At 37.8% G+C, this 24,044-nt stretch overlaps 1 protein-coding gene and 1 long non-coding RNA gene across 2 annotated transcripts in view; both read right to left on the minus strand.

Moving 5' to 3' along the window:
- Positions 1 to 24,044, minus strand: part of negr1 (neuronal growth regulator 1) — a 308,138-nt gene that overhangs the window by 37,073 nt on the left and 247,021 nt on the right. The gene's annotated exons all lie outside the window — the stretch shown is intronic.
- On the minus strand, positions 2,622 to 9,228 carry LOC127445722 (uncharacterized). The gene is made up of 3 exons (XR_007898040.1): positions 7,747 to 9,228; positions 7,617 to 7,667; positions 2,622 to 2,997 (listed from the first exon to the last, which is right to left on the minus strand). It is a non-coding gene; the product is annotated as an uncharacterized LOC127445722 (long non-coding RNA).

Raw genomic sequence — 24,044 nt, forward strand, 5'->3', positions numbered from 1 at the left:
GGCTAATTTAAACTCTTTATACCCTAACAATGATCTTTCACATTCCTACCAAATAATAAAATAACACACAATAATTTGATCACTGGCAATGGTTTCTAAATGAAAAGCTTTTTGGGATCAGTGATTTGTTTTTTTTAATGTTTAGGTAGTTGCTCTACGGACTTTCATCCTGCACCACCAAAGCTCTTGTGATATTGTCAGTTTAAAGGATACTGTGAAAGCCTCGTCAAACGTCAGATATTATCATGTATTTTAATGACGGAAAACAGAAGTTCTCCTAAAGACATGAATTGTAATTTTGCAATATATAGGAAATCATGACCACTCACATTAAAATAAAGACTTCAGTCATATCAGTAACCTTATAGAAGCTGTTTTATTCTGCATGGAGAGGGTCCGCACATGGAGGCTGCCATGTTAGAATCACATGACCAGCCGAATACTACTCGCTTAATCTCAGTAACAGTCCTCTTATTTGACACTTTCACTAATTGACTAAATCATGGATGACTGTGAATAGTGAATTTCTACAATGGCATCTGTAACTGGAAAACTATTCAGTTTGAATGATGCTGCATCCATGCCACTAGGTGTCACTGTAAGTCCACGACGACACGACGACAAAAGTTACAGAGTGCACCTTTAAGCTTCTAAACCTTTCCCTTTAATCCAATCCAAAATTAATCCAATAATTACAAAAATACCATTAAAAAAGTCCATAGTCAAGTACTTTATTCCACATGTTTTAAAGCCAGATGATAGCTTTGTTTGAGAAACAGACCTAAATATAAGCAAAGTCTTTCTAGCAAGTCAGTCCACTGGAAGGACCAAAATCTCCAAAACGGTTGGTCAAGATTAAGATCAAAGAACATATTTCAAATCAGCAATAAAATCTGATAACACTGGAATCATAAACTGTGCTTCATTACCTCAGATTACACTGAAAAACGCAATTTGTCCCAGTTTAAATAAAAAAAAAAATATATATTTTTTTTTTAGCATAATCTGAGGTAAGGAAGCACAATTTATGATACCAGTGTTGTCACCTTTCACCTGTTAGATACAGACATCGCCTGTCAATCAATTAAAGAATGCGCATGTGCGTTCTCGAATTGATTGATAGGCGATGTCTGTATCTAAAAGGTGACTGGCTCTTTTACCTGTAAGGTGGGACTTTCTTTCTACATCCTTTGACCGTTGGGCATTCCAATTTCTCCCATTCTTTTTAACAGAAGTGGCCTGTCTCTGCTAAATAGTCTCTGATATGTATAAAAATGGATACCAATGCTTCTTGAGGTGGCAAAATATTATGTTTTTATGAATGAGAACAAACGATATTTATGAGCTACAGCAGAGAGAATAACGACTGAATTTTAGTCTGTTCCTCACACAAAGCTATCGTACGTCTTGGAATGTAGTGCGCCAGCACAATGGATTACTTTTACAGTGATTTTGTCATTTTTGGATGTAGGTTTTTCAGTAAAAGTAAATGATGAAAGAATTTTCATTTTAAACCCTAAAAGTTTAGCCTGGGGTAAACTAATGGAATAAATGAGCTGAATCCAGCACCAGAGTGTCATCTGAATGTCGTTTGAACACAGCACAAGAGTGACATTTTGATTGTGCAAGAAAAAAGTTGGCATAGTGATGTTTCCTCATGAGAGTGTGTTGTTTAGACTTGTTCTTCAGTAACCTACATTTCACATTACTTCTTTTTTAATATAAAAAAATGAAATTCATTTTTGTCTAATCTTGGCATGACCTCATATGGGAGGGATTTTGTTTCTTGCTGAATGATGTTCAAATGCTTAGGTTGCTGGGAAGTTCATCCTATTTAAATATTTCAGTGGCACAAAGGCCGAAACTCTGTAGTCATATTAATAAAGGGAGATTAATGAGTGAAGTCAACATGAATCTAATCGGTTACAAGATTTTCTGAAATAAGAGAAACCTTTAGTTTCCCCCAGAAAGAGGGCAGGATTATGACTAGAGAATCCATATTGTTGACATAAATCAATTTGGTCTGTATTATGAGTGGAATTTGTTTAGAACTGGAAGGCAGCAGATACTGTATCACCACAGACGGAGACTGAAAGACAGAGTGAAAAAGAGATGGAAATAAACAAAGTGTTGGAGGAAAGGCTCAAAACAAGTTGTCAATTTAACATAGTGTAAGAGCAACCAAGCTGTTGTAGCTCTTTAGAGGAAGAAACCTTTTATAGATTATTGATGCCATTGTGACACCACAAATGGAATTCTCCAAACATGTATCTCTGGTAGGGTTGCCACTTTTGAAGTTTTAAAATAAGGGACAACACATCCTCAACAGTTTTAGCAATAAATGCTAAAGAGTTAATATGCGTTATTAATAAAAATTTTATATCTTTTCTTATATGCTAAAATGAGAACTTTCCTGACCCATGACTTATAAAAAAAATACATCATTTATATGTTAAAAATATATTTATTTTAATATTTTTGATTATTTGTCTTCTTTATCTTATGTATACATTTTAGATGGTTTATACACACACACACACACACACACACACACACACACATATATAATTAAAAAAAATCATTTTTATTTATTTTATTTGTTTATTTTTTTCCTTCACCTGTACATGTCCTTATTATTGTATTCATACATTGTTTGATCTATTGAACATTTATATAGAAAAAACTCCACAGATTTAGCACAATATCCAATCTCAGTTCAAAACTTGTATCTCAAACAATGTACATATTCACACAGATTGGGTGACAGTAAATCATTCAACTCACATTTGTAAGGTGCTGTATCCACTGAAGTTTCGCTAGCTGCTACATTCATCATTATTTACAATTGTTTTGTCAGACCAGCAGCGCAGCCAGGTAACTCCGCCCCTTCCGCTATGTACGGCAAGCCGTGTGCGATGAGTGCATGAAGTGTCCAACATTCCACACTTACACTACAAAATGGCGTAGAAGTGCAGAAGTGTGCGGTTTGGGATGCACCTTTAGTCAGGAACATAATAGACAATAAAAGTCAGACAGACCTTAAAGGCATGCATTGAACAGCCTACTGGCTCCGGGGCCACTTTTGCAGTCAGTGTGACAGCTCAGTTAGTGTTAATAACAGTGTGTGATACTCCCAGAAAGAAGTATTCCTGGGAAATAACATCAACAGCTCTTGCTGAAAAAAGCATTTGACTCTGAACAGAGATACTTCATGTTATAGACTTCTAGTAGCTTTCTCTCACTTGTTAACAGCTGTGTATTATTTGTAACATATCATCATCTGTAGTGGGGTAAGATGTCTCAGTTGGCAAGTTTTGCAGCCCCTGAATTTTTTAACTGCACAATTTTTGTCACATGCCCACTTATATATTTATGTCAAACTGATCCAGGTCTAAAAATATATAGGCAATATCATATATGTCGGTAAATTGGCAATGCATAAAACCTCGTAAATTATTTGGTAAAAGTTTAGCCATTACTTATTAAGTAAAGCATATTCCTCAAAATGGTAGCTGTGTGGTAAAATGTGTCAGATGCTTTGGGGTAAGCTGTGCCAGTGGCTTAAATAATAGTGATATTAAGTATGGCCTCCAAATGCAGGAAATTCTAGGCTATTACAAATGCTATTAAGAAATGTTATGCTATTAAAATTAAGAAATGCTATTAATATTGTTTCACTACATTCAGATATTTTGAATTTTAAACCTTTTCCTGGCTGGTTTAAGAAAATTTGAATAATGCGCAGCAAAAATAAGACTTTGCAATTGGGTGGTGTAGTTCCAGCATCTACCAGCAGGGGCTAAAAGGGACCAGCTAACCAGCCAATTCCAGATCCCTTGGTTAGGATGCATGACGCAAATCTTTTAAAGCAAATCTTGCCACCAGAGTGCGTGAGCACTGAATGCTCACAGCCCAATTTTTCTAACCGTGCATCTTTAAACATGCAGAATGCACATGCTCCTAGAGTTATTTGCACTAATAAGTGGGTCCACAAGGTGGCAACACTTACATTTTAAGCCGTTGCTATCACGGAAAAGCACTCGAAGAAGATGTAATCACCGCTAAACATCAGCAGATGAAGGTAAAAACAACAACTGTGCAAGTCAAGAGCGTGTGTGAGGAGGTCTGGAGATACCTGCATTTGTATAATTAGAGTCGGAAGGAATATAAAGATATCTTTATGGGACTAAACTCCTGAAGAGAAAGTCCAGTGTCTCAAAGCAGTTGTAGCATGTATGCGCCAACCACCTGTGTATGCATGCAAAGGTATTTGGAGTATACTTTGACAGGCTTAGAGTATACAAATTATAGGCATAGTTCACCCCAAAATGAAAATTATATTATTAGGATAAGAGACTGTAAATTTTAAATGTGTATATCTGCTAAAAGTGCACTAGCATATAGATGGCCTCAAAGCTAACACACATGGACTAAAAGCCACAAAACTCTCTTCGACTTCATCTGGGCTTTAAAATATTGCATTTCTGTGGCAAACACAGTGACTACACTTGTGGATCTGAGGCATGCCAGGCGCTGACAGATTACAGAACTGTGTTAAACATATTCACTGACTATGTGAGCCGAGCACTTGGTCAGAAGAATTACGAATGCCACTTAGCGTTTGTGAGGCAAAATTTCAATTGTCATTACTATGATTTTATTTGCAGGCAATCCAGGGTTTTACCCACTGATGGTGCTTGACTGAGGTTGAAGTGTGAATTACTTCTAATGTGGAGGGCATCCCTGTTCAATGGCCATACGGTGACTGCATGGGAAGATTCGGCATATATCAAGAGAAGAGATATAATCAAGCTGAAATACAGGCTCGTTTCAGTTGGAGTGTGGTGTGAATGTCTCTAGCTGAACATTCAAACATGTAACCAGGTTTACTTTTCAGACAGTGCAACATGCCTGAATAACTAGCATTTCCCTCTCAGAGGCTTGCATCATGAAGCAGATTTAAGTGGCTTCCTAAGTTTAGTTTAAACCTGGCTCAAATATTTCAAAGACACTTTTATTGTGTTCCATGGTAATTTTCCCACTTTAGCCATAAAACAGTGCTTCTAAAGTATAGCATATTTTTCTAAAAATCTTCGTTTGTGTTCAGCAGAACATAGAAAGTCATTCACTTCTGGGGTGGCATTAGGGCGAGTAAATGATGAGAGATTTTTCAATTTTGGGTGAACTCTCCCTTTAAACCTAATTGTAAGGGTTCAGGTTAAGGGCGAGCTTTTGAATAATCCTATTGTAGAATAGACATAGGAGTGAAGGAGGAAGTTACTTGAAATGTGTCATGTACATGCCCACTGATCAGTGCAATTCTATTAGAATATATAATGTGTCTTCATACTCTTCACCCTAATAATCAAATAAAGCCATGTAATTAATAAACTGCCAATAACAGGTTATGCCTCAAATACTGTGTACTGTCTGCTGGTTACTGACCTCTATGTGGAAATCCATGTGTATGAACACACTGTGTATTTTGTCCTCTTCCCATTTTCCTATATGCCTGCACATATGTGTGTGTGATAATGTAGAAGAGTCACCATTCTGAATAGAAGCATCTAATAATAATGATGATCTAGCTAGTCTACACTTTAATAATGCTAGTGCATTAATTTGGGAGCAATAATATTTTGACAAATATAATATACTAAGCTTTCAATTAAGCGTATACTGTACTTTAATCCTCATTAATGTGGGCCTAAAATAAAGTTCACTTACACATTATCCAGCTATTTTCCTCCAACATTCCTCTTGAGCTTTAGCAGCAGTGTTTATTCTCACTGTGCAAAGCATGTTTAAATTCTTCATATTGTCCTTCATATTAAGAAAGTGATTTCTTCAGCAGAGAATTGCACTTGCTTTCTCCAGGCTTGGACTAGCTAAAAGTAGCGACACTATTAACTAAACTAAACTTTTTAGTAAAGTGACAGGAGCACAGCTATATTTTCAGCCTACATTTTCAGACAAGTAGCTGTGTTTTATCGTCACAAAACTCTATATTCTGAATGCAGCAATAGAGCCAAGGGAGTAAACAAAACACTCGTCTAAACCATTCTCTCTCTTTGTCTCTTTCATGTAGCACTGGGGAATTCAAATAATTTAAGTGAATTGGTTCTTTCGGACAGTTCGTGCAAATGAATCGGTTTAAATAAACGATTCACTCATATTTAGCTATGGGAACTCCAGCTCATGTAAATGAACTAGTTTACATAAATGATTCACTTGATGCCTCTGCACAGCCTTAAAGGAACTTTGCCAGAAGTCACTTCTTTTTTTGAAGCAACCTATTTAGTTAATTGCTACTGTTTATCACAATATTCTGCCTCAGTTATATAAAATAGTGTATTTTCTAGTTTGATTCGAGTATATTTAGTATATATTATTTTGCTCAATTTAATTTTGTCATCCTTTTTATTCTCACCCTGATTAAATATATAACTATTAGGTGTAGAACTTCTAATTGCTTCTAAAATATATAATCTGATTTTAAGATATTTAAAAAAAATCATCTTTAAATAGCTGCAATGAGTAGCTAACTACTTTTTTTTTTTTTTTTTTAAAGAGTGGCTTGAGTAGTTTTACTACTTTAAGTTATGAGTAGCTTTACAAGCTATTAGCTTCCCCGGCACTGGCTTTTTCCATGTGTAACGTGATTGGCTACTGGCTACAAACCTCACACTTTCATGTGAATTATGAACACAGGTTGTTGACAAAGAGTTGTCAAAGAAGGTTAGTGTTGTGCTACTGCTTAACTTTAACTGAATTTCCCCTGAAGCCTACCCTGTAACTCTGAGTTTGTTTGACACACTTCATGATACAGGTCACAGGACATGAACATCAGAGTCACATAAGACTCACGCCAGAAAGGGTTAAATGCCATTCATGTTCACGCAACCTTTACATCCTTGACTTGAAACTCTTAAAGAATGTTTGCGTGATTCTAGCCCTAAGAAACCTGTTTCATGGGTACGTTTAAATACGGAGGATGCATGGTGTGCTGGTGGAGCATCCCAGTTTTGTTCCTTTGTAGATTGCATTTTTGTACACAGTCTTGCTTGTGGCAGTTCATTGTTGGAACAAGATAGCGCTCTGTTTTGCAGTGGGGAAGTTGAAATAGGATAAGAGGGATTTGTTGAGGTTTTCTCATGTGGAGTCAATCTAACCCCAACTTTTGCATCCCATTTATTGGTTTAATCTTATAAGTTGCTGCCTCAAGAAAACATGCAAAAGGAAAAACAAACAAACAAGCAAATAGCCTAGAAATAACTAGAAATCTTGATGTTATAATGATATTGGCTCTTATTGCTTTAATACAAAACTCAGGGCTGTTTGCATCCTGGTTTGCTGGAGTGCTCATATTTGCTGCATTAAAATCAATAGGTGCGGGTGGGGTGGGCTTCATAAAGTATGGCATGCTTTAAATAAAGCGAAGAAGACATGAAACAGCCACAGGCTCTTGCCGCAGGAAGTGAGAGGGCATTATCAGCCTTCCTAAACCACTATTTGCATCTCTCTGTTATTCCTTATCGGGGCGCATTCAGTTTGACATGCATTATGACTGATTCTCCACTCTTGTCACTGATTAAACTTCTATTAGCCATGCTTACCAGTTGTTGTGGCTCTGAGAGCTCCTGAAAGATGTTCTCCAAATATGATTGCTGGGAAGAGAGCAGAGGTGGCATTATGACACCGTAACATGATTTCAGGAACGATCTGTGTGACGGCTCACTCCCTCACCATTTCAGTCTTCCCCTCGCACGCCCTTTCTCTTCCTGGCTCTTCTGTGTTGAGTCGGCTCTCATCTCCCATGAGCATGGCAGTAAAGTCAAGCACAGAGAAAGACAGAAGTGTGCGTGTGTGTGTTTAGAGTGTCTAAAATAAAGCAATATTTCATACATATTAACAAATTAATACATTTATTAATTAAATAAAAAATAGGTGCACGCCCTTACCAGTGGCAAAATAGCTATAATGTAAATACCCGAGTGCCTTATTGCTTATATAAAACCAGCATGATCACACAGGATATCGGCATGTTGCTTCCAAGGGTTTATGTATCCTGAAATCCACCCCATTCAGCCAAATTACTGACAAGCGGCATTCCCCATCAGATATGTTTGCATCAATTCAGATGTAAACACATTTCCCTCAAGCGCTACTGACCAGAAAGTAACCGTGTTCACATAAACGATGGTGGGCGTGGTCCGGAGGTTGCATTTTCACTCTAAAATTACATTTTTACTCCAATGACAGTTATGTTCAGGGTTGGGGTTTGGGTTAGGGGGTAGATTTAATAAAATAAATAACATTATTTAGACTAAAAATACAACTCGATTTGTATTGTATTCAACTACGGACATTTCACCTGGAAACTGGAGCTAACCCAAGCCCAAATGTGCAACAATACTTCCAGCTTCAGTCACTGGGGACAGTGATTAGAATTGTGGTAAGCACAGTCCTATTTCAGCAGCAGAACTTTTGACCTACAGTTGCTGAATTAACACTGTGAGAAGTCAGTATAAAATGGCGGCAACAGTAATATGATAAAATACACCAATGTTCAACAAACAGTTAAATGTATTATTAATTAGAATAAAAATTATTTGACCAAGTAACATAGTTCACTATCCTAACTGTAGGCTGTTTGTGGTTGCCAAGCTACATAGCAACTTGGTACATTGATAAAGAATGTGTGGCATACTGTAGGTGTGCCTTTATAGTCATTTTTCAATGGCTTTAAATGCAGTCCATTCAATCAGAATTTAGAATTGGAACTACTTTTTCCAAAAGATCTACTGAAATCATAACGCTCTCACACACACCTGTAAATGGCCATGTTGTACACATTTAAACAATTTATACAAATCACACAAATTCCCCTCTAAATTAAGAGCAACCAGGCATACCTCTGCCCTTATCATTTCAGCATGGACGTAAATCAGGGTAGAGTTACTGTGCTCCCAGCCTGAACGCAAGTTCCAGTAGCTTGCTCATATAAGATGCTTGGTATTTGAATGAGGCTAACGGTTAGTCCTAATGACCAGCAGGATTAATTAGTGTGAGTAGGATGGACAGCTCGGAGAGCAGTCTCTCCCTCATTAATCCGCTTGCAGGTGTTCTGCTGCCACTCTCTCCCCCTCCTCCATCTGCACACAGAGAAGGTCGACGAAAAGCTAGCTCACACCAATTCAATCGTATTATTCCTCTGCAGAAATCACATCCCTGTAAGAACCTCCAGTGGAGGACAGCTGTAGATAAGAGGACCATTAGGCTCTGCAACACAATGAAAGGAGGAAACTGTGCTATCCAGGAGAAGTTTGGTGGAAAAGTGGTAGTTTCTATGCTAAGAAATCATTGAGTTAGTCTCTAAGAGATCAACCCTGTCTCATGACAGGTTGGAATAATTAGTACGAGATGGCAAAATCTTTCAATTTGGCTCATACAAAAAAGAACGACTTTTACTCCAATAGAGAAAAATAAACGAACCAAGGAACAATATTATTATGAATTTTCCTAAACTTAACCCCTAACCCAAACCTAACCATGAAGTGTAACCCCTTACCCAAACCCTTAACCTAACCTTGATTTCAGTAGGAAAATAACTTGTGTACCATGGAAGAAAGAAAACATCCAGGTTAGGAGTCATTTGTATTGCATAAATAAATATGGAATGAGTAACCAAATTTGTTCACTGATGTTTCCTTTCTTAAAATAAAGTGCTGGATAGGAGGCTATGGGTAAAATCTGATGCCTGTATTGTATAGATTTGAAATTCTGTTTGTTGATTGGTTGGTCTCTATGGGAATAAATGTCGAGTTGTCATGGGACTATGTTGGGAGTCTGAGAGACAATTTCCTGTTTTGTTCAGCACATTTTCTTTAAGTGTCATGTCAAATATTGTAAGTCTAATGCAGTGGTTCTGATTTCTTTCTTTTTTTTTCTTTTTTGTCACACCCTACTTTGAAACTAGAAAAACAGTTTTTTAATCCATCAGTTTTGTTGCCAAATGTTGGCACTTAAACAATCATTTATATCACAGATGCTTTTATGTCCAAAGTGACTTAAAAATGAGGAAAAACATATGCAATTTTACATAAAGGAGCCAACAACATTAGAAGTAAAAGTAAGCCTGTGATTCGATTAAAATTTTTAAACTAATCACACCATTTTCTGTGATTAATCGCAATTAATTATGGTACATCGTACATTAAAACAAACGTTCAAATATAATCAGAAATATATTTACCTTATACGTTGTCTCAAAGAACTTGCAAGAAATTGGTTAGTCATCATTTATTTTAATTATTTAAATACATTTTAAAATGTTCCGTTTTTTGAAGATAGTTATGCAAATTTTTACAGCTATAAAACTTTGATACAAGTATATGTATAAATGTCATAAACTCAGTGGACATGCTGTAATTAAAAGTTTGGCAAAATCTTTTGCCGTTTTCCATTGGACTTTTTAATAATAAGGATCAAAAGCTTTATTGGCAAGATAAACCTAAGTTTCCATATCTGTCACTCACTCGACGTTGTGTCAATGTAGTGACACTAGGAGTCACTCGGGAACCCCAAACACCTCTGATCTTTGAGAAAAGGCCAATGGGAACTGGTGAGTGGAATTTGCATGCCACTCCCCCGGATAAAAGGAGCTGGCTCGCAACCACTCATTCAGATTTTTTCTTCAGAGTGGTGTTGAGCTGCGAGTTCCACTGCCGTTCCATTCACCTCATAGGCGAGAAGCGTATGCTGTTGGATATACGGCGCATTTCAGCGGCTTTCTCCCCCTCTGTGCGATTAATGCAGAGTATGCCCCTGGGCGCTTCTACAGCTAGAAGAGTATATATTCTTGCAGAAATTCTTCCTGGAGGTGCACGAGGAACTCACGAAGTCATGGTGGGGACCTTTAGCTGCCCGGACCCGACTTCTGGGTTTCTCAGCTCTCACTACCCTCGACGATGGGGTGGCCAGGGGGTATACGAAGATTCCTCAGGTGGATAAAGGGGTTACAGTGCACTTGTGCCCGCGAAATGCCGCCACCTGGCGGAATCGCCTGAGACTCCCGTCCAGGGCCTGTAAGTCTACGTCATCTCTGGCAGCCAAAGCTGTCAAATCTGCCGCTGCACGTTCAGCCCTTGGACAGATCTTGCATTTCTACAGGCAGGGGTCCCCTTACAGCAACTGTCCAGGCGTGTCGTTATTATGACAGATGCCTCCAAGTTAGGCTGGGGCGGAAGCGAAAATTTGCAGTTAAAAAGTATCTAAGTATTGTTTTGTTTCTCAAAATAATCAATTGTTTGTGTTCAGAAGAACTTTATTTGTCGACTGGAGTTGTGTGGATGATTTTGATACACCCTAAATATGCATTTTGGACCATCAAAAAATGGAGGACATTCACTTGCATTGTTTAAAGGAGGAGGCCTGAAATGAAATCCTGAAAGTCTTAAATTCTGTTTTGATGAAGAAAGAAACTCAGATACATCTAGGATGGTAAATTATCAGCAAATTTTCATTTTTGGGTGGACTATTCCTTTAATAAGACCACAGGGTAAATGCTTATTAAGTGTCACTTACCCTTTACTGCAGCTCGGAGGCCGTTCTCGTGTTTTCTCCGTCCCATTCCAGGCTTTCCAACTAACCGGAGGAAGAGTGACATCACTGGTGGTGCCCAACTGTGCCACCTCTGCTCACAAAAGTGCCCGCATTCTCCACCACTGTGGCAGGGTGAGCAAGTGACAGACACAGTGGGTGTGGCGACAAGCCTCGGAGAGGCATTTATTAGAAACAATAATAAACATAAAATGTCCAAAAGGTGTAATAAAGTGTCCAAGGGGGAATAGTGTTCATAATAAAGGGGGAATCTGGCATCCTCACGGTGAACGGGGTTCCGTGAAAGGACGGGGTAGTGTCCATAGGATAGCCCAGGCACGAGCTGGGTCAGTTGGCCGCTCACGCTCCCCTCCAAAGTCCACGGCGTTAGGGGCGGCGGCGTCACTGGCGGCCTGTCTTCCCAGGCCTGTCGGCGGCAACGAGAGCTGTTCACCCCCGGTGACTCATTAACACGATGATGACGAGCCAGAGGGGCGGATCATTCCGCCACATCAGGCACACAGCTTGCCCCGGGGGCTCGTATGTATGCATTCCCCCCAGTGAGCCTGCTTGCGCAGAACTTCTGCAAGGTCAGGGAGGATGAGGAACAGGTCATCCTCGTGGCACTGTACTGGCCCACCCAGGTTTGGTTCTCGGAACTCACGCTCCTCACGACAGCCCCTCCCTGGCGAGTTCCCCTGAGGGAGGACCTCCACTCTCAGGGACGGGGCACCATCTGGCACCCACGCCCAGACCTCTGGAATCTCCACATCTGGTCCCTGGATGGGATGTGGAAGACTTAAGTGGCCTACCACCAGCGGTGGTAGACACAATCACTCAGGGCAGGGCTCCCTCTACGAGGCAGCTGTATGCCTTGAAGTGCCGTTTGTTCGCAAACTGGTGTTCTTCCCGAGGCGAAGACCCCCAGAGATGCGCAGTGAGGTCGGTGCTTTCCTTCCTGCAGGAGAGGCTCTAGGGGTGGCTGTCCCCCTCCACCTTGAAGGTGTATGTGGCTGCTATAGCGGCGCACCACGACGCGGTGGATGGTAAGTCACTCGGGAAGCATGACCTGTTCATCAGGTTCCTTAGAGGCGCAAGGAGGCTGAATCCTCCTACGCCGCGCCTCATTCCCTCGTGGGATCTCTCTGTGGTCCTGCTGGGCCTGCGGAGAGCCCCGTTTGAGCCCCTAGATTTAGTTGATCTAAAGGCTGTCTCGTTGTGTCCATCTTGCCACAAAGCTGTACTACCCGCTGAAATGGCCGGGACCTTATCTCGGCTCCTCAGCGCAAAACCTGAATGAGTGGTTGCGAGCCAGCTCCTTTTATACCCGTATGTCCAGAGGAGTGGCATGCAAATTCCACTCGCCAATTCCCATTGGCCTTTTTTTAAAGATCAGAGGTGTTTGGGGCTCCCAAGAGCGACCCCTAGTGTCACTACATCGACACAACGTCTCGTTCCCTCCATCAGGGAATGGAGGTTACAACAGTAAAAAAGACAGTACATTTCCAATGCATTATTAGACACTATACATACAGATACAAACCAAATTGAATGCTGAAGTTTATTTGCTGAAGTTTTAAATCTCAAAACTATTATTTTCTCTGGCTGCCATTCAGTCTCTATCACGCACCCACTGGGTCTCTTTCATGTGGTTTTGCTTCTGAAACTGGTTCAGATGACAGTGAGTGACCGTTTTCGGGTGATGCGATGAAATTCAGTAGCTTGCCCGTATCTCTCCCACACCTGCTCACCACTTGCAGATAAAGTCTCCATTATCAGTACAGTAAATCCAGTCCCGTTTTTTTATGCCCGGGACATGTGTTGCACATAATGAACAAGCATCAACTGCTTCACGCAATCAGTTTCTGTAGTAGGATGTGCAGGACTGCATTAACTGTGTTAATTTTAACACGTTAAACAGTCAACTATTAATCGCAGAAATCAATATTTTACATTCTCCCAACCCTAGTTAAAAGTTTTTATTTGAAAAACTGATGTAAAAAGCATGAACCGTCAATGACATTTTTGTAAAACAGTCACTTTTTCTGTTGTATAATGAAAACAGCTTTACTGCAAAAAAAAAAAAAAAAAAACCTGCATGTTATTTCAGTTTTTGCTGTTTTGTTGAATCATGTAAGTTATACTGTATACTAAAATAAACTCTACATTACTTCTACATCTACATTGTTCTGTTATTTTTTGTTGAATTTTTTTTTAACTCTTCAAAATGGCTTTTAAAATAATTAAAAAACAACTGCTTTGCAAGAGCAATATTTAAGATATAGTTCACCTAAAAATGACAGTTCTGTCATCATTTCCTCACTCTCGTGTACCATAGAACACAAAAAGAGATGGAGGAGGGATGAGAGGATGGTGATTGTAACTGTCAAGTTCCAAAAAGCACATAAAGTGTCATAAAAGTGGTCCATACGACTCGTTGGCTATATTCTAAGTCTTCTGTCGTTGGCTATATTCCACATCTTCTGAAGCCATATGATAGCTTTGTGTGAGGAACAGAAAGAAAATTTAAGTCATTATTTACTGAAATTCTTGTCCTTTTACAGCATTTAAATCAGCCACATTAATGATACACACAAAAGCGTTGTACACAAACATTGTTCATTGGTTCTTGTGCCATTTAAAGTGGCATATTTAGCAATGTGTTTTTTATATTATTTACCAGTTTAGCACATTTTAAATTAGTTTGACCCTAGTATGTAATATGCAAATGTAAATTTTGCCAATCATGATTTGATCAAATGCCTCAAAAGAGTAAATGCAAGATCATTCAAACAAAAATGTGCTGAACATGTGTAATGTGTTGAGCATAATTTTATATTCACATAAAAAACTACACCCAGTAATCACATATTAATAAAATACAGCACACGATCACTGATCTTATAACCAGGCTTGGAGCTGTAATCAAAGCAATTCAAATTTTTATTCAGTGCAGCTCTTTCTTGAGGTTGAAGGAACACCATGACGTGGGCCATTAACTAAGGCTTTAAGAGGGCCATTGAAAATGACCTGGTCTGATCTCCAAATGAAAAATAAATATGCTGCAGTGTGGACATCTGTCATGTGGAGGTGGGATGAGGCTGACAGACTGAGTACTAAATCATGCCACAGTAAACACTGGATATGATTCAGCCAGAGGCTGAGCTTACATAGTGATGTGTTTTCACCACGAAATGTGAATGTTTTTTGTATAGTAGCCTACTTTATAAACATGAATAGTATGAAACCAAACATTTACGCACAGACATTTTTGGGAGGAATTGGCTTTTTCGTCTAATTCAGCAGGAGGTCAGCATGTTTTCAGCTGTCACCCATGAAGCATTGCTTGGATACCAGTGTTGCAGGCCATGCACCAGTGACATGGAAATTAAAATAGATGGGGATTAACTCTTTAAGCTTCAACAGGCCCCTGCAGTACATTACGTTCCTGATGAGAAACCAAAGGAGGAATATAAGCATGAAAGACAGAGAGAAAATGCTGTTAGTATGAGGAAGGTTAGTATGTGAAACACTAAAATATCACTATGGCACCTACATGACCAGCATCAAGGTGTAAATGCACTTTAGAGGGGTCTCTATGAGTATGTGAGAAGCCTGTTTATTTTTTAGAAGTGTCTGATGATGACAGTATTGCAGTCTGGTCATCAGTGTTGGGTGTAACGCATTACAAAGTAAAGATACAACTACAGCATATTTGAGATAGAAAGTTAAGTTACATTTTTGGAATTTTTAGGCAAGTTGTTGTCTTTGTCATATTGCTGTATTTTGGTTAATATTTCAGTCAATATTAAAGTGCTAAAAGAGCTATTAGTGTCACATTTGTTTTATTTAGCAGGTTTGATTGGTTTTAGAAAGTAACTTCAAAGTAAAGTAATTAGTAAAGTAATCTAAGTACAATTTTACAAAAGTAATTAGTAATCAGTAGTGGATTACTTTTTTAAAGTAACTAACCCAATACTGCTGGTCATACAGTATATACCTACTGTATACTGTACCTAAATTGTTTTGCAATTTCCTGATAAACCATCCGATTATTACTTCATAAACACTTACTTTTTGCCCTATTGCACACACAGTGCTATCTTATGGCAACTGAACACTTCATATAGTGCATACGTTTTTAACATCTGCATTACATAACCAACTGCATTTACAAGCTTGTTCAAATGTGATCAAATTATGCTATAGTTCAACAGATAGAGCGTTGCACTTATAAACGCGATGCAAAGGACTGGGGTATGAGTCCCGCTAAGCATGTGAGTTATCACGAAAGTCAAACGTCATTAGCACCACAAAATAACATGGTTGCTTCAGCAGTTGTGTTTTTCATCTCGCATTTGCTTTTATGATACTATCAGTTAGGTTTAGGTTTAAGGTTTAGGGGAGGTCGGTTTTGTTGATTTAAAACTCCAGAGAGCATTAACCTTAAAAACCTCATCTGTTCAGTAGAATGTTTCACTCAGTGGACATTTGACCTCAAAACTGCTGCAAAATGTGTCATGAAAAAACTTTATTTAATCTGGCAAAAATATGGTCACAGTCGCGTAATTTTCAGTATTTATTCTTTGAGACTTTTTCAACAGTAAGATCTGACAATGCAATCTGATTAGCTAATTATAGCCCTTTTTTCACTTGTAACTGTTGCATTCCATAACTACTTGAACCTACTTTTTTGGCAGATGAGTCAGTAGATACTAAAACTCACATATGAATTGATGTTTCAGGGTTTCTTTGATTTATGGTTTTCTTTACATTACTTTCACAAGTTTTGTATAAAAGCAATAAAACACTTATGGTCATGAGTTATTGCAAGTTTCTACATGCCTCTGACCCCTTCCTGTGACCAAATCACAGCCATGATGTTATTGAAACAACAAGGTACGAGAGGCCATGCTATATTGTGAATAATAGTCATGGCTGAAGCCCCTTCTAAGTAAAATCATTAAATGGCATCCTTCTGTACGTTTGAGCTCCATTTTCTAGGTGAAATGCCCAAGGAGGAGGGGAGCCAAAAGCGAGTTTTAAAGCCAATTGTTTTCAGGTGAACAGGGTATAATACAGTGAAGAGGAATGCATATTTTATTATCTGAACCCCCCCAACCAAACCCCCAAACCTAAACCTAACCATCAGTGGAGTAAAAATGTAAGGTTAAGGGGGAAAATGCAAACTCTGAATCACGCTAATCACTAATTACATGAATACAGTGCCGGTCCTACCCCATTTGGCACCCTAGGCGAGACCCTCCTGTCAACTCTCCACCCCTTTCCTGATAAAATTATTAAAGAGTTATGCATTAATTTTTACACAAAAAAAGAGTACAGATTAACACATAATTAAATACATAACCAATGTATAAACTCAAACTAGCCAAACATTAATAATAACAAAGTTTTGAAGAAATATGCAAGTGCGTGTTATGGCTTCTTTAGCAGGCATAATAATAGGTATCACCATATATAGAAATAAATTTAATGTAAAGTGCATGTAAAAGCAAAGGTGCACTATCCTAAAGATCTATGCACATTGTATAGTATGTTTCACAGCAGGGGCATTTGTAGGCTTTCATCATTACTGGGGAGTCTGGGGCCCATCAAGTACACAATCTATTGTACCATGATGTTGTAGGGGGGTCTGGGGGCATGTCTCCCCTGGGAGATTTTATATATTAATTAATTTATGATTTTATTTTATTATTTTTTTGGGCAAAAAACAGCACCAAAGCATTAATTTCTGGTGATTTTAGGAGCATCATTTGAACATTTTCTTTAATAGCCTACATATATTGTGTAGCATTAATGAAACTATGGACTAAAAGCATATTGACACCTTTTCACATTACACAGCACAAGATGAAGTTTATCAAAGTTACCTTTCTCAAAAGCCTGCTGTGGCAGTATCATGGTAAAACCTTGGTATTTTCATAATATATCATGGTATTTATATGTTAGACAACTCCAAGAAACATGTCCAATAAACATGGTATTAGCTTGGTAATTTTTGGTACTTTTAAGTGCTTTTATGTAATGGTATTATTTTGATACATTTTTATTTCAACACACTCTCACAGTGAAATCGTAAGGATTCGTACGACTTTTCTAAATCTGGCTAATTCGTATGAATTCATACGACTTTCACTAGCCAATGACGTCGCTGGATATCGTTTACATCTAATACGCGACAATTACTTGCTTCTGTCACACACAACAGCTTCCTATCATGTTTACACACTCTATTGATCAGTTAGGTTTAGATAAGGGGTTTGGGTAAGGGCATAATATTAATGTCCTTAACGCCTCGTGCACGGAACTCGTGCTTACTTCCGCATTAGACAGCCAGGAATTTGCACATTATGAAATCGTTAGAAATCATATGAAATAGCCAACTTGTAAAATATGTAAGAATTTTCATGAGATCGGGTTGTTTATGTAGAAAATGTCTTTAACTGCAGTAGACAATCGCTCACAGGCTGCACACGCACTCGCACATGACCTTCTTCATCACTGGCAAACGATTGAATAGAGTTGCAGGTTTGTTTCAATGAATTGTAACTAAATATCCATTTCATTCAGCGTTGTTTTTGTTCTCTGTCTTCTAAAGCATCCCGTTACTCTTTTACTGCGTGACAAAGCGCTTCAGATGATTCAGCCCGCACGTTAGACAAATTCATTGTGTGACTCATAAGAGTGATTATTTCACGCATTGGGCATTACTTAGATTCACGAGCCCCACACTCGTGAGTCTATGGCCTTGTTCACAATGGCATACTATCCATTCTACTCTCACTGTTTTTGCCAAACACAGATATAATAGAAACAGTAAGAGAGGTATTTTATTAAGGCATTAAGTACACAGCCTATATGTTCCATGGAGGGCACCGCATGTTGTCGGAACGCACAGGGCACATTTAGTTTGAAATAGATTGGAAGCGATGGCACCTTATGCAGTCGCCTATGTCGCATAATGGGTTGACCACCCTGCATGAATGTGATTACATCACATTACTACTTTATATGTAGGATACGAACCTGGTTCTCCCACGCTGATGATGCAAAGCTCTTCCAGTCACGCCACAAGGGAAGGCAAACATGCTTGAGCCGAAGCAAAAATGTCTGATGGGAAATAATGCTTGTCAATAAGTTGGCATAAAGTGGCTGATCCTAGGGTAAAGGAACTTTTGGAAACAACATGCCGACTTCCCGTGTGATCAGGTACAGTATTTTAAAATAATAATAAAAAGGCTTAAATAATCATGCAAACCACATTTCACAGTTCCATCACCAACTTCCAACTTTATTAGTATCAAACCACTGCTACAAAATTACATCAAACATGATGAAAATGAACTTGCATACTGGCTATACACAATGTAAGCTTTAAAGTAATTAAAGTGTATGATTCTTTTTTCTTGACAAATATCAATATATATCAATGCCACTTAAAGCCAAATATGTCATTCCAGTGATCTAGAGCCTAAAATATACAACTATATCCCTGGTGGCTAAAGTATCTCCATACACATGTAAATGAAGATGACCAAATTTCTCAACACAAAAATTTCAGCTTCATGAATCTTGGAAAGAAAGAAAAAGAGAAATAAAAATACACTCATCCCAATATGGTTACTAAGTCCATTCTACTTTGTCACCAAATTGAAAGGTACCAAAAAAAAAACAAAAAAAAAACATATATATATATATATATATATATATATATATATATATATATATATATATATATATATATATATAAAAGTAACCAAAGCTGGCCCTCTTTACACCTAAATGTTTTTAAAAACCATTAGAGATCTGAATCTTTCGGGCGGGTGTGCTCTGTGCTCAATTATTCGATAGCAGATTGGTGGTGTCACTGGTTCACTTATTTTACTTTACAAAATAACTGCTTAAGATATGAAAAATGCCAACACAAAAAGCCCATGCTATTCAAAACAGCTAACAACAAATTACCAGGCCAACAGTCATCTAATGAGACATAACAGTGAATAACAGTGAATGGTGTTGTTGGGGCCGATCCCACTGTTTTCTCAAAAACCTGGACTATCTTCCTAAATTGATCCCTTGCTTTTCAAACAAATGCTTCTCCTGATGAGAGACAATCAGCAGTTTCACACAGAGCTCAGCAAAAGAAGACTCAGTTAAAACCTAAGCATTACCAAAACCACTGCATCAGTGCTTGGCTAACTTATTTTCCAGCTCAGTGAAAATAATGAGCGAGGAGGTTGACAAACACATGATGGAGAAAAGCTTTAGAATTCACTCATTCTCATTTTGGCATCTACTTCATTATCCAGACAAATATTTAGCCAATGAATGTTTCTACAGGATAAGTACATTCACGGCAACCGGTGCATTTGTCATCGGTTTTGAATCATTTGAAGTTTTAACACAATAGCCGTAAAGCAAATGGGCTTTGGGAAGGATTAAAGGTTTTTGTTTTTACAAAGCTCTATGGAGTCAATTAGAATACTGCAAAACTGCAGTTACTGGCAAGCATTTGGAGAAGAACAGAGGTTTATGTAGATTACCGTCAGGCCTGCCAGAGTGCTGCTGAGAGAGTGAGCGTTCACCGCTGGTTAATGCAGCACCCTCATGCACTCCACAAAATCATCCTCCAGAAACTGACAAAGGCATAGGAAGAATTTTATTAACTGCCAGGTCAGAAGAATCAGCTCCCCTGACCGCACACACAGCACTCTCAAACAACTTTCAAAAGAGCCTGGCCAAGTCAGAGATGGGATGGAGCTGACAGGTTTTTAATCATTGCAATGCCGCCTACCACCCTCATTCTGTCTTGCCAGCAGCTCTAATTGTGAGAGAAATATTTGTTTTTTTGGGACTTTTCCTAGGGAAGCTGATTGTATACATCCAGAAACTGCAATTAAAGACTTAAGTGATAGACCTATATACTGGGCAGGTCGATTAATCAGAAGATATTTGGCCATTTTGAGCTTATCAGCCCCATTAACAGAAGTAGTCATTCTGTGTCTGTCCCAAAGACTACTGACAACCTTGTCAATGGTTAATGCACTTTTTCTGTTTTTGAAAAACTGTTAGTGATTTTGAGTAATTACAGCAATTTCCTGTATGTCTTATTTGCAATAATTTAATTGTATTATATCAGCATTATTCCAACCATTGGCCCCCCTGTTTTCTAGATAAATGTATCACCATCGACAATTAAAGGGATAGTTCACACAAAAATGAAAATTCTGTCATTATTTAATCACCCTCATGTCGTTCTGAACCAATACGACTTTCTTCTGCAGAACACAAAAGAAAATAATTTAATAAATGTCCCATTGGCTGAATTCAGTACAATAAGTTATCACTGTCTCGTGACCAAACGTCATGACATCTTATCGTAACCTCGTTGGTTCTTACGCAAGAACAAATAAGGTTTGATGTTTTCGATGTAGCCGCCATATTGGATTTCAGCGCTATTTATGGATTTTATTAATGATTTGATAGTGAAAAATGACTTCAATTAGGGTCTGTTTATCAGAAAAACGGACTGTATACCCCTTCAGAAGACATGATACATGATGCACAGACTACTTTTACTGTATGACACGTCTGATGCTTTTATAAAATTATAAGCGTCACATTTCTGCCTTTAAACTTTTTTAAAAAATGGCCCCCTTCACTTCTATTTTAAGTGCCTCACTGTAACCTCAATTTTTGCTTTTTTAAAGAAAAGGAGGGACGAGAAGAAATAAATGGTTGTGGTAATCAACATTATGCCACAAATGCTGTTGATTGAGCTTGACTTGTATACACTCATGTGTTACAGTCACTATGTACTGCCATTATTTTGAATCCATCCAACAGGACATTCATTAAATTATTTCCTTTTGTGTTATGCCATACGGGTTTGAAATTACATAAGGGTGAGTAAATTATGACAACATTTTCATTTTTGGGTGATCTATTCCTTTAAAAACCCATATTGGTCAAACAGTAATTTTTTATCTATATATATTCTTAGGATTTGTAAAAAACAACAAAAATGCTAACTTCCACCTTCTTCGTCAGAGCTGAATCATAGCAATGTTTAGACGGCGAGGACTTTGGGGAAGGTGTTACGAAAGAACCCAAAGGGGTCTCCTCAGGCCAGAACATGCGGTGCTGTTTCTAGTGATTTGAACTCATTCCAAAATAGCATCAGCTCATTATGTTGTCCTGACCACCAGCAGGTGAGGTCACACCGTGCAAGATCAATGTGAATTTCAGTTACATGTGCAGCACAAGAGCTAAGCTAACGTAAGCCTTTTTTTAAAAAAGCGTCATTGAACATTAATGCATGTCTAGGAATGTAATTATCCAGCACATTTGCCTGTTATTTACAGACTCTTTAAATGCTGTAACTTTTCTGAGAATTACGCATGCATGAATGCCTTCATGTTTTTTCACCCTTTGTATCTTGATATCCATTTATGCAGTTTTAATAATGGTTTAATGAACTCTTCATTGATGTTTTATTCACAGTATTTATTAAGAGAACATGTGCTAGTTTTAAATTGGCAGATGTTAAAATGCCCCTTTTATCAGCTATTAGTTTGGGATGCACGAATAATAGAGGAAGTAAAAATTACTGCAAACACTGATATTTATCTAGTATACATGAATGACAAATGCATGATGCTTAGACATGGCATTTGACATGGAATCAATTAAATACTTTTAAAGGCACATTTTATACAGTACTTGCTTCTAGAGTGGACTCAAATGTTATTTCACGTTGATATGAAATGCAGCGTATTTTCCATTCAAAGCTATTGGTGTTAATCGCGATTATGGTGGTTTGTGGTAAAGATAAGCAAGTGTAATTGTACTTTTTACATTACAATGAGAGCCAGGCCTTAGTATGATCATAAATTTATATTTTAACATCTCTTTGTTTGTTGTTTGAGGCTTTGCAATAAGCACAGGGACACAAACGTTTAGGTAAAAGCTATATGATACTGTGCTTTTAAGCGATAAAAAAATTACAAGATGCTCTCACTTCAATTTACTGGTCACTGTAAAATTCTTGCCTTAACTCATAATACAGTCACATTTAAAATCTAAATTCAGAGTATAACTTTTGTAAGTGTACATGATTTAAAGTGCAATACAATGAATATGTATTGTGATGACTCGTTTTTTCCTGTCATTCATTATGTATTTTGCCCTGGTATTGACAGTTATGTAAAAAGTGCAAGGAATAATATACAAAAAAGAATGTAAACTTATGATGGATAAACAAAATTTACCAATTTTTGCACAAATATATGCTTGAGCATGGAGGAGTATACCCAATATTGCACACTGAGCAGAAAAGATTCTGTGGCGATTTTCACATAAAAAGAACATTTCATCATAGCTCACAAATCTTGTGATGTTCAGTAGTGTGGAACACATTTCATAAAGTCAAAGCAGCCTGGTTTTGTTCTCAAATTATTGATTTATGGTAAATGGCCACCTTAACATACATATTAATTTGACATGCAGCACATTTATAATTTCTGCACATCGTAGTATACAATAAGTGTGTGGGAACTAGGGTAGAGGTTAAACTAAACCTAGACACTGGCTCTACCAAGAAGTTAAAATGAATCCTACTTTCTTCAAATATACACACATGACTCATTTTCTATTATACCATATGACTGGTTCACACCCTCTGAGTTAAAAGTAGATTATTTGATTACAAACGGTTCACTTTTCCAACTTCTACTTGTTTGACAAGAATCAACAACAGTTGTGGCATCTAAAATGAAAGACAACATTGTAAACTATGCCATACTGCATACTTATTTTGAAAGAATATTCATTCACATGTTTGGATCCACACTTGTAAATTTCATATTGTCCCTACGAGGGAAGTGCATATTCTTTTTTTCTGCTTCCCTTATCGAAACTATTTCACACTGACAAAAGCAAAGCAGGTAATATGTAAATACATTATAAAAATCCTGTTCAAATCATTACAACCATAAAACAAAGTATAATCTATCAAATCAACAAAAATTTGAGACAAATATATTTACTGGTTTAAAAAATGCCAATAATAATCAGATAAATTCCATTAGTGACTGTTCATAATTTCTTAATTCTATCAAAGTGCACGTCAATTATGACCCACTTTCAGCTGCTTTTCCTCCACTTTGGATTGGCCCAGTATATTATTTTGCATGCTGCCAACTGCAGAATGTCTCTTATGTGCTATTGTTATTTGATATCTTGTTTAATATAACATCAAATGCAATACTATATTCATTAAATATTTCTCCATTCTTTTTTACATATAGAACTCTCATCGGGACAGAGCTCTGTGACACGGCTTTGTTGTTTTATAACCTTTTAGAATGACGCTGATTTTGACTAATGCATGTGTCTAATTTTTATTTTATGATTAGCCATAA

The sequence above is a fragment of the Myxocyprinus asiaticus genome, chromosome 9 (assembly GCF_019703515.2).
Source record: "Myxocyprinus asiaticus isolate MX2 ecotype Aquarium Trade chromosome 9, UBuf_Myxa_2, whole genome shotgun sequence".
NCBI classification, from domain to species: Eukaryota; Metazoa; Chordata; class Actinopteri; order Cypriniformes; family Catostomidae; genus Myxocyprinus; species Myxocyprinus asiaticus.